Source organism: Lissotriton vulgaris, chromosome 6, assembly GCF_964263255.1.
Source record: "Lissotriton vulgaris chromosome 6, aLisVul1.2, whole genome shotgun sequence".
Lineage (NCBI taxonomy): Eukaryota > Metazoa > Chordata > Amphibia > Caudata > Salamandridae > Lissotriton > Lissotriton vulgaris.
This window is the reverse complement of record NC_141694.1, coordinates 1478081429-1478093720: the sequence shown is the minus strand read 5'-3', so window position 1 is coordinate 1478093720 and position 12292 is coordinate 1478081429. Positions and strand designations below refer to the sequence as shown.

The window sequence follows — 12292 nt, the reverse complement described above, 5'->3', positions numbered from 1 at the left end:
TGGTAGAGTGGCAAGCACAGAGTCGTGTGTGGTACAGAGTCTTAGAGTGGAGGAGCGTGGAGTGGTGTAGAATTAACTGGGAAGTCATGGAGTGGCATGCTCAGAGTGGAGTGGCCTGTCCTGGAGGGGAGTGGCTTGTCCTGGAGGGGAGTGGAGTGGCCTGTCCTGGAGGGGAGTGGAGTGGCCTGTCCTGGAGGGGAGTGGAGTGGAGTGGTGTGTCGTAGAAGGAAGTGCTGTGTCGTGGATGGGAGAGGTGTGTCTTGGAGGGGAGTGGCGTGGCTTGTCGTGGAGTAAAGTGGTGTGTCGTGGAGAAGCGTGGTGTGTCGTGGAGTAGAGTGGCGTGTCGTGGAGAAGAGTGGCGTGCCGTGGAGAAGAGTGGCGTGTCGTGGAGCAGAGTGGCGTGTCGTGGAGCAGAGTGGCGTGTCGTGGAGCAGAGTGGCGTGTCGTGGAGCAGAGTGGCGTGTCGTGGAGCAGAGTGGCGTGTTGTGGAGCAGAGTGGCGTGTCGTGGAGCAGAGTGGCGTGTCGTGGAGCAGAGTGGCGCGTCGTGGAGCAGAGTGGCGCGTCGTGGAGCAGAGTGGCGTGTCGTGGAGCGGAGTGGCATGTCACAGTGGAGTAGCATATTGTAGAGTTGAGAGGCATGGAGGGCAAGATGGACTGGACTGTTGTAGGGTGGCGTGTCAGAGTAAAGTGACATGTTATGAAGTGGAGTACTGTGGTGTGTTGTAGAGTAATGTTTAACGAGTCGTATTGCGAAATTAGCTCACCAGATATAGATGAAATGTGTCAGAAATATAAATTTTGTGGTGTAAAAGGTCCTTTTTGGTAGTACATCTAAATTGTGGAGTTTTAAAGTTATAGGTTATGATTTCCAAAGTTAAAGGTACATTTTTGCGTACGTTTACAATTGTTTCCAATTCACAAAGGTATTTTACGAGTAGTATCTTTAATACTGCAGAGTCCCTGCACATAAAAAAAATAGGACAGGCCAAATCTTTTAGGTGCAAAGATACTACATTTGAAATTAATTTGTGAATAGCAAACAATGGTAAACTTACAAAAAAAGTGTGTGTTTACCATTGTAAAATAGACCCATAAGGCACCAAAAGTTAGTGATCTATAATGTGCCATAGTATACCGCAGTAATCTTGTTGTATACCACAGTACATGCCGATGACAAAAACATACAGCTGGCTAATGACTGCCCTTACAAAAGTAAAAGGCAGCCATATTGTTCAGACTACACTTTGACTGTGTTCTGGCTTGCAAAGCCTAAATATAATGTCCTGAGGTTTATACGGGTATAGTATATAGTGTTTACAGAATATAGTGTATAATTTTGTACAACTGTGTGAGCAAAGATTGGGGTCATATGTCAGTTTATATAAGTGTGTAAACGTAAGTAAAAAGTATTTTTTACTGTGAATATATATTTTTTAAATCTGCAGAGTACAGCGGTACTATTTTATTGTTTAGACTAGACTTTGTCTGAGTCTGTTTTTGAATGGCAAATATAGTGTAGTACAGTGTTTAATACTTTTTTTAAGTACACTGTAGCACACTATATTTCTCCTTAAAACTCAGATCGCTAAGTTAGTGTAGACTAAACAGTATTTCACCTTTTCAAAATTAAAAGTGCAAAATATTGTTAAGACCATGCTTGGTGTGTGCTCTGGGTTTTCAGGGGACATATAGTATTGTAGTGTGTTTTACATTCTTGACCTTTTTTTCTTCAATGTTTTTAAGTACAATGTACTACACTAGAAACCTGATACCATGTGGCCCCCAATACTCCAATTGATGTGTCTGACTATTATCAAATCTGGATTCTCCTTGAAAACTGCCCAGTCGTTTCACAGATTTACATACTCTAACCACAGAGCTGGGTCTTTCTTCTCCTTGGTCTGAAAGATCATATGTGCATACATCAACCTTTATCTAAAATGTTTTATTTTCAGCTATTGCAATGCCTGATAATGTAACATGCTACGAAAAACAGACTACAGGATAGCAAATAACACAATAACTTGTACCATCATGGTCAATAAAGCCTGTTCAACACAACACTTTCTTTTATTCCTTCAACATTTTCTTCACTTTAGTATGGGTCATGAATGAATGAATGGGGGTTTTTGTATAGCGTGACGTTCACTCCAAGGAGCATCTTGGGGCTTTCGAAACCTCAGCAGAAGTATTTGAAAGGGGGAGAAGGGAGGAGAAAAAGAGAAGGGGTGCTGGCAGCAAGAGGATGGTAAAGGGGTCATATTAGTGACAGTATTTGATTGTCCGGGGTGCCAAAGATCCAGGTTTTTAGGAGTTTCCTGAAAGTGGGTTTGTTACGGGTGTGCCTAAGTTGTGAAGGCAAGATGTTCCAGGCCTTTGTACCAAGTGCAGCCAAGGTTTTGCCTCCCCGGGTTTTCAATTTAAAGTTGGGGATGGTGGGGAGATTTTCTGAAGTAGACCGTAGTGTTCGTTTGGTTTTGTAGGGCCTGATATTGCCTCTCAGGTATTGTGGGCCGGTTTCATTTATGGGTTTATGTGTAATGGTTGGGACTTTGTACAGGATCCTTTTATGGATCGGTAGCCAGTGGAGAGTCTTTAGTGCCTCAGCTGAAGGGGCGCGCTTTGGGAGCCCAAGTACCAACCTTGCGGCAGAGTTCTGGACTACTTGCAGTCTTTTTACCACTGTCTTTTTCGTTCCTGCATATAAGATGTTACAGTAGTCCAAGCGCGACAGGACCAGTGCCACTGCCACAGTCTTCCTAGCATGCAGGGGGAGTAGATCGAAGAATTTTCTTAGAGTTTTTATGGTTTGAAAGCACACACCTGCCACAGTAAGTGCTTGTTTGTAAAAGGAAAGTGTGGGGTCGAATTTAATGCCTAGGTTTTTTGCGCTGTCTACTGTGGTGGGCGGAGGGTCTGAATTTGAGAGCCACCAGAGGGTGGGATTGAAATCATTTGATTTTCCAAACAGCAACATTTCTGTTTTAGAGCTGTTGCATCGGAGATGATTTGCTTCCATCTACTTCATAACTGCGGTAAGGCAGAGATGGAATTTTTCTTCTGCTGCGGTGGAATGTTTATCTAGGGTGAGGATCAATTGAGTATCATCTGCATACGCAATTGCTTCAATATTGAAGGAATCAATTAGTGAAAGAAGAGGAGACATGTATAGGTTGAAGAGGGTCGGGCTCAGGGAGGAGCCCTGAGGGACCCCCGAAGAAAGCAGTTTACCCTCAGATTTGTAACTGCCCAGTGTGACAATCTGGTTTCTTTGTTCCAAGAAAGATGTTATCCAGGCGAGGGCTTTGCTGTTTATACCGACGTGCTTCAGGCTATCCAACAAGATGTGATGGGAGACAGTATCGAAGGCCGCGGACAAATCCAACAGAATCAGTACTGCCTCCCTGCCCTGATCCAGTGCGAGCTTGAGGGTGTCTGAGGTATGGAGCAGCACTGACTCTATTGAATGTCCCGGCCTGAAACCAGATTATTTGGGGTGTAGGATGTTTGAGCTTTCCAGAAACTCTTTCAGTTGAGTGTTAACTATTTTCTCTGCAATTTTGCTCAGACAGGGGAGGAGGGAGATGGGTCTCAGATTGGAGAGAGTGGTGGGGTCCGAGAGTTTCTTTTTTTGGAGGGGTTTGACAGCGGCAGTTTTCCAAAGGTCAGGGAATTTAGCGAGTTTGAAAGTAGTGTTGATAATTTGGTTAATGACGGGGTTTACTATGTCCACTAATGAATGTAGGATTTTGGGCGGGCAAGGATCAAAAGGGGAGCCCGATTTGCAAGAGAGGATGGCCTTCCTGGATATTTCTAGGCTGATTTCTTTGAAATCCTTGAGTTCCTCTTTTGTTCCTGAGTCTGGGGCTGTGTGGTGTTGGGGTTAATTGTTGAGGAAGTCTTTTTTGAGGTCCCTGATTTTGTTTTCAAAGAACACTGCGATGTCATTGCACAGTTTCTGTGACAGAGGTATTTTACATTCTAGGCTGGCCGGGTTTGTGAAGGATTTAACTATTTTAAAGATAGTTTTTTGGTTGTTTTAAGCTACCTTGATGAGATTAGTAAAGTGAATTTTCTTCTCGGTTTTGATTTGTAGGTGATAAGTATTGAGGGCTGTTCTGAAGCGTTTCATATCTTCAACCTTATATTGTTTCCGCCATAGATTTCCTAGTTGTCTGCACTGGGCTTTCATGGTTTTCAGTTGGGGGGTGAACCACGGGTTGATTTGTGTCTTATGATCTTAGCTTTTTTCATAGGGGCTAGGGTATTAGCTATGGGGAGCATCCAATTGTTGAAGAGGTCCTTATCGATGTCAGGGTCGCCTGTCAGGGTTGGTTTAGTAGAATTTGCCAGGGTCTGAAGGTCGGGATTGGCAAGCATATCTTTCCATATATCTCCTGAGGCGAAAAGCCGGGAGAAGCTGTTTACATTGTGATAATTGTGTTTTTAATACTTTTACTTACTGCTATTTACACTTTGCACGCTGAGGGCGCCGTGTAGCGGATCTATCGCTCACGTGACCCCCTCCTACCGGCTATCATCGCCGCTGGCCACGCCCACCTGCAGGCCACGCCCCCTTCCCGCCCTTCTTAAGCGCTGGCTCACGAGCGCTCTGTTGGTTCGAGTCTCCTGAGGCGAAAAGCCGGGAGAAGCTGTTTACATTGTGATAATTGTGTTTTTAATACTTTTACTTACTGCTATTTGCACTTTGCACGCTGAGGGCGCCGTGTAGCGGATCTATCGCTCACGTGACCCCCTCCTACCGGCTATCATCGCCGCTGGCCACGCCCACCTGCAGGCCACGCCCCCTTCCCGCCCTTCTTAAGCGTTGGCTCACGAGCGCTCTGTTGGTTCGAGTCTCCTGAGGCGAAAAGCCGGGAGAAGCTGTTTACATTGTGATAATTGTGTTTTTAATACTTTTACTTACTGCTATTTGCACTTTGCACGCTGAGGGCGCCGTGTAGCGGATCTATCGCTCACGTGACCCCCTCCTACCGGCTATCATCGCCGCTGGCCACGCCCACCTGCAGGCCACGCCCCCTTCCCGCCCTTGAGGCCGCCTATATCAATGTGCAATTTCAGAACACGCAGCGGACATGCGCAGCGGGCGCGCCTAAGGCAAGCCCGTCTGCGCCCGTCCGCGGCCGGACGGGGCTAGGGGCACGACACCATGCCAAATTCATATCATACTCCTCTAAGGAACTTACCACCCTTCAAGGCCATTGGCCACTTTCGGACACCGTCCGTAGGCTCATCACCTCATTAGGGCGTGTCCCCCCTTCCCCTCCAATACCACATCCTCCGTTGCTGGCTCCTCCGCTACCTAGTTCCTCCCCACCTGACCCCCCCCCTACCACTCCGTCACTATCTGTTTTCCTTCTCAACACCAGGTCAGCGGTCAAGCACCACCATGAGCTGTTTGTCCTACTCGACTCAGAGAAGCCTGACTTACTGCTCTTGACCGAAACCTGGTTTTGTGATTCTTCCCTCCCCGTTCTCTTGGCTACCCTACCCCCCTCCTATGTTGCCCTACGTGCCGACCGCCCGGCGGGCAGGGCTGGTGGTGGTGTGGCCTTAATCGCTCGGTCTGAATTGAACTTTCAATCACTTCCCAAAGTCAAGTCAAAGTTTTTTTATTTTGTTTCGGTACTCTTTTGAGGACCACAAAATTATTTTAAAAATATACATTTTGTTTTACATACAAATTAATACATTTTCAATGAAATTTTCATAAACTTAAAAATTCTATAGCAAACATATTCGTTAGGTGGCTTAACACATAAAGAAATAAAATCTTTTGCATTAACAATCCTGCAGGACCGATAAATGGGCTCTAAGCATGTTAACCTTGCATTAACAACATTGTTGTTTGGGCATATAAAGAGCAGGTGCTCAAGATTCTGTTTGCCCCCCTGACAAAGGTTACATTGCGAGGACTGTCTTGTCTCCAGGAAGAGGAAAAAGATAATACGGGAAGTATACCCAAGCGCAACATCATGATTGTGCGCCTTGCGCCATGTGTAAGAGTATATTCCAAATACGGCTGTTTTTGCTTATATTCTTGAGAGTCAGCATAAGTCTTGTACATGGATAGTTTAGTACAGTGGGAATGATCAAGCTCATAACTCAATTTGGGGGAAAAGTTTTTTAGAAAGAGTTTGAGTTGTACAGGTGTCCATGATGACAGCATTTCTAAACTGATTTTTGCTAACCGAAAAGCCTCTCCCATATTTTTGGAGAAGATGAAATGAGTGGAGTCATTATTGAATGTCTCGACTTTTAACAGATATCGTAGAGTACCTTCTTTTGAATGGAGAAGGTTATAGGCCCACCTGATGATGCTTGCTACTGCTGTCGCATATGCGCTTGTGATCGTACATTCCAGTCTTAGCGCCTGTACAGGTGTAGAATTAGAAACTTTCAGTAATTTTTTTAGTATTTTGCCTTCGTTTAAGTCCATATAACTCCATTGTTTTAAGGGAATATATTCGGAAGCATATGACAGAACCGGGGGAATCTTAGCTCTATAGATTTTTATTAATGCAGAAAAATGCCTGTTTCCAGTGGCCGTGTACAGGCGTGACATGGCCCCAGCATGTAGATCACTTTTCCTTTTTAAATGGTTAATTTGTTTGTTGTTACTCATATGTGAGAAAATTCTACCAAGATAGGTATATTCCTTTGTCTGCTCCAGCGTCTCTCCTCCCAGTTTCCATTGGTACCTCACACCTTTTTTCTTTTTTGAAAATGCAACTACTTTGGTTTTATTTATATTTGGAATTAAAAAATGTTCTTTAGAGTAGCTGTATAAGATATCTAGAAGACTTTGGAGTCCAAAAGGCGTTAAATCGAACATAACTATATCGTCCGCATATAGCAGGGCATGAATGCGCTGAGTGGCAATCTTCGGAGGAGTACATAGCCCTTGTTGTAAATGGGACGGTAGGTCGCTTAAGTATAGAGAGAATAAGATCGGGGCCAAGAGACACCCTTGTTTTAAGCAGTTGGATGTCCGTATTATCTTTGACAAGCCCTTATCACTCCCCATTTGAACTCGGCACCAGGTGTTACTATGCAGGTTCACTATTAGTTGTAATAGAGGCTCCGGGATACCCATCTTTCTTAATTTTGTCCACAGGGTCGGTCTATCCACTCGGTCAAAGGCAGTAGAGTAATCTATAAACGCTGCATATATTGATTGAGATTTTCCAGTTACATATTTATCTAGAATTGTTTGAAAGGTTGCTATATTGTCCGTAACTGAATGATTCGGTCGGAATCCAGCCTGAAACATGGAAATTAGTCCCAGCGTAAATGCCCAAGATTTCAACCTGTCCAATATTTCTGCAGCAAAGATCTTACCGGCAGCGTCCATAAGAGCTATTTGTCTGTAGTTTCCGGCTATGCTCCTTTTTCCTTTTTTATATATTGGAATTATTATGCTTCCTTTCCAGGAGTTAGGAATTTTCCCAGAATCAAATATATAATTAAATAATGGCGAGAGCATCTGGCCCCATGCTTTATGGTCAGTTTGGTAGACTTTGATAGGAATCTGATCAGGGCCGGATGCGCCCGTACTTCTTGCCTTTTTGATGTTCGTGGCAATAGACAATGCCGAGGTCTTGGTGAGTTTAGTATCTTTGATTTCCATATCTCGTTCGACATCCTTTCTCACCATTATATTCAGATTAGATTTATATAGGTCGCTTAAGTAGATGCACCAGTCTTCCTCTGATACAGGGATTGCTTCTAACTCCTTTTTGGTTCCGGTCATTTTCGCAATCAAAGACCAATATTTGCGTTGGTTGCATTGCTTGACTGCTAGTTGGATGTCAATCCAGTTATAGTCCTGCTTCAATTTTTCCTGTTTAGTTTTTTCTCTTCGTATTTGGTTCTTTAGTCTGTTAATTTCCGCTCTATTTACTGATGAGTAACTCAAATACTGGGCTCGAATCAACCTATTGAGTTTTTTTTATAGTTGGCTGATTCCAGTTTTTGTTCCTACTGGCACATTTTCTTTGTATTGGTCTATCCTGATTTAATTTACTTTGTAAGGCATGCTTAAGTTCATACATTATATATTCGAAGTTCTTTATGGGGTCATCTGAGTAAATAGTAGTTAACAGTTGAGTTTGTGAAATTAGAATATTCAAATAGTCCAGGTTTTCTGCACCCCAGTAAATCCGACGCTGGACTATATTTACTTCCATTTTCGGTTTGTTGAATATTGGCTTGTTCTGAAAAGTAGTCTGTGCTAACCAGAGGGTTGTTAAATGTAGGAGTGCATGGTCACTTTCCTCATTGAATTTAATGGACAGTTGAGTGATTTGTTCCTTTTCTTCATTCCCACATATGAAGTAATCAAGAATAGAAGGAATTCCATTACCCTGCCTAGTGTATGATGCTGGTTTATCTCCGTTGGTATTTCCGTTTAGTATTGTCCCATTTATACTAGGAAGGAATGATAATAATGAGCTTCCTCTTTTGTCTGATTTAGCTCCTTTTGGAAATTGCGGGAGTGATATTTCCAAAGATTCCTCCTTAAATAATAGAGCCCATTTCTTAATTTCACTGTTTGAGATTTTAGCGTTTAAGTCACCCATTATAATATATGGCAAATGAAGTTGATCTTCGAGGATGTGAGTAATGATCTCCAATAGATGGTCAAATAATGGGTCATATTTTTTACTGGGCGGAGCATAAATGTTAAAAAGTAGTGTTTTCTTATGAATAGCTGATGATTGTGTTTTAAATAATACTTTAATACATTGCAGGTTATCTGAATGTGTGTCAATTATTTCTTGTGACCATGAATATTCTTCTTTCAACAAGATTGCCAAACCTCCCTTCGCATGACCTCTTTTGGATTTATTTGCTGAAGTTTCATAGACATAGTATCCTTTTTGTGTGAAGGGAGCGGTTGACCATGTTTCCTGCAGGGCCAGAATATCTGGAAGATCTTTAGTTGCATCTTTCATTTTTTGGGCGGTTTTCCCGGCCAGATTCCATGACAATAGCTTCAAGCCTTTGCTAAACCAGATGTTGTTGAGGTTTATCCATTTTTTTGCTGTTTAAAGCTTCTGATAGCCATGCCCAAGATTTTAGAGAATTCACTGTGTTACTTAGACCTGTGTCCCGGGACCATACTGACCTTTCACCATGCGTTACTTGTATTTTTAATGTGTCTTTTCTCATAGTGTTTGATACAGATTCTCCCCATTTTGAACTGAAATTATCATTTGTATGAGATTGTCTACTTGCAGCATTATTTTGTAAGTTTGTTTTAAGTTCTGATATTGAGATTACGTCATAGCCATTCTTGTGTAGAATTTCCTTCTCTCTTATAATTATTCCAGGGAGAACTGGGGAAAAGAATGACACTTGTACTAATTTGTCATTTTCTTTTTTCGGAAAGCGTACTAGGTCAATTTCTTTACTAGTCAGAGAGTTCAGGGATGGTATTTCTTGTAATAGATTAATTATTCTACCACGGTTGAACGGCATATTGTCTGTTGGAAAGAGTTCTTCTATTATTATGTGTTTTGATAGAGTTCCATCCCACTGCTGTAATTTATAATCTTGTAGTTCTTTTGTATCCTTGGTTTTTTGCCCTGTTGTTCTTTTTACTATGGTCGGACAGTATTCTTCTGCTTTTGGGTTCAAAGATTTCACCAACGGTGTTATTTGAGTTGCTGGAGAGTTCACAAAGTTTGAGAAAGTATGTTTTTGAAATTTAAGCTTATTCCCTTTTTTCTTCTGAATTCTTCTCAGAGGCTTTCTTCTCTTTTTCTTTCCCATTTTTTCTTCCTGGTCGTTATTATTTTTGGTCTTTCCTGTTTGATTTAGTTCCTGTCCATCGATAACTCTCGTTGAATCTACTTTATTGTCACGAGCTATCGAACCTGGACCGGTATCGATGTCTTTATTTGAAAAGATGGGATAGTGTTTAATGTTATTTTCGGTGATGTTTTCTATGTCTTCTCCGAACAGTTTCTTGAGAGAGTAGGTTATAGGAGATTTTTTCTTTTTTCTTAATTCCTTAGTTTTAGTCTCGATTATTATCACGTCAGATGTTTGTGAACTTGCATCTTGTTTTTTTGGAGACTTAGTTCCTTTTTTTTCGCCATCTTCAGTTTGTGACATGTTGGCTGTTACAGGTTTTTTTGATGTAACATTAGTAAGGTCTTTTTTCTTTTTTTCTTCCACCAAGAATTTGAGAATACCTATTTGGACATCGAGGGTGTCATCAGAATTGGCTAGAATTTGACCAAGGTGGGTTAGAACTGATTCCAGAATGTCCTGTAAAGAAAAAAGTGCTTTTGACAGGGGGGAAACAGTGTTTCCGGGCGTTAAATTGGAAAAATGGGGGTCAGTGAGGTTAGTTTGATTAGAATACAGATTGGGTGATTTTTCTGGGGAACTGGTAAGTGGCTGCTTTTGACTTAACGGAATTTCTAATTTTTCTTCTTCCATCTTCGTAATGTTACTTGCAGAGACCTCCAGACTTAGTTCGCTATCCTGGTGTTTTATAGGTGTTATTTGTGACGTCTCTAAGATCGATTTATGGTGCTCTTCAGAGAAAGAGATCTTTGCCAAGTTGCTCTCTATATTAGTTGATCCTTGGTTATCAATGCTTAGTTCAGAGGGTAATAGCAACTGATGTTCAGTCTCATTTATTGAGAGATTTAGCTTTTTTTCTTCTTCTGATGTAAAAAGAAATGAATGGTTTTTCGTAGAGAGGGTAGAAAAATATTTAGTTATTGCCGGAGTACAGGAAATTTGTCCGGGTTTCATCGATTTGTCTGTGGATTTTCTGACAGCTGCGTCAGTACCCATGCGCTTCATATAGATTGTTCGTGAGCGTAGTTTTTTTAAGGCCATCATAAGGAGGCTAGAGATCTGATGATGATATTAAAGATTAGTTCTGATTCTCACGAGATTTTGTTTTTAATTCTATATCTTATTTGAAAGATGTTTAGTGTTATTTGACTAGTTCTTAGGTGAAATGTGAAGGATATAAATGGACGGGGTCCTCGGCTTTAGTCGACTCCTAGAAATATGCGTGAATTAATATACAGCCTCACCTGGATAGAGTAACGGCCGAATCTTTTTTCCAAGTAGACCGGTACTCCTAGGTGAGGTGAAAGTGGGGTGGCCCGTCCCGTCCTCGGTCGTCCCCGGACGGCCACAGACGGCCCGCCCTTTGCCCGGGCTTAGCTCCGCACTTGGTCCCGCGCGCGTCCCGCGTCGCGGTCGGCTAGGTGTTATTTATATACGTTTCGCCGGTGGGCGTGTCCGTGGGCGTGTCGCCTGGGGAAGAGGAACCAGCTGATCCAAGCTGGGATTGCTGGTCCTCGCAGTCCCCCGGGCTGAGTGTGTAGTTGTTGCGCCCTGGCCTCAACCCTAAGGACTCAAGCTGGGAGCGTGGGACAGAGCGTGCCGACTGCAGCTCTCGCTCACACCAGCGAGTCCAGGGGAGGCGGCACCACGGAGCGCTGAAAGATGATCGTTTGCAGAGGACTAGCAGCGCTGGAGACAATCAGGATAGGGCAGTTCCCTCGCACAGCAGAGCTGAAAACAGAACAGCAAGTCCAGGTGAGTGGCACCCGCGAAGCGGGTGTCACGAAGTTAAATGCCTGCTTCGCCGGTGGGCGTGTCCGTGGGCGTGTCGCCTGGGGGAAGAGGAACCAGCTGATCCAAGCTGGGATTGCTGGTCCTCGCAGTCCCCCGGGCTGAGTGTGTAGTTGTTGCGCCCTGGCCTCAACCCTAAGGACTCAAGCTGGGAGCGTGGGACAGAGCGTGCTGACTGCAGCTCTCGCTCACACCAGCGAGTCCAGGGGAGGCGGCACCACGGAGCGCTGAAAGATGATCGTTTGCACAGGACTGGCAGCGCTGGAGACAATCAGGATAGGGCAGTTCCCTCGCACAGCAGAGCTGAAAACAGAACAGCAAGTCCAGGTGAGTGGCACCCGCGAAGCGGGTGTCACGAAGTTAAATGCCTGCTTCGCCGGTGGGCGTGTCCGTGGGCGTGTCGCCTGGGGGAAGAGGAACCAGCTGATCCAAGCTGGGATTGCTGGTCCTCGCAGTCCCCCGGGCTGAGTGTGTAGTTGTTGCGCCCTGGCCTCAACCCTAAGGACTCAAGCTGGGAGCGTGGGACAGAGCGTGCCGACTGCAGCTCTCGCTCACACCAGCGAGTCCAGGGGAGGCGGCACCACGGAGCGCTGAAAGATGATCGTTTGCACAGGACTGGCAGCGCTGGAGACAATCAGGATAGGGCAGTTCCCTCGCACA

The 12292-nt window shown here is 43.9% G+C and overlaps 1 protein-coding gene across 2 annotated transcripts in view; it reads right to left on the bottom strand.

Annotated features, from left to right (window-relative positions):
- WDPCP (WD repeat containing planar cell polarity effector) overlaps positions 1 to 12292 on the bottom strand; it is a 2342145-nt gene that overhangs the window by 2117183 nt on the left and 212670 nt on the right. The gene's annotated exons all lie outside the window — the stretch shown is intronic.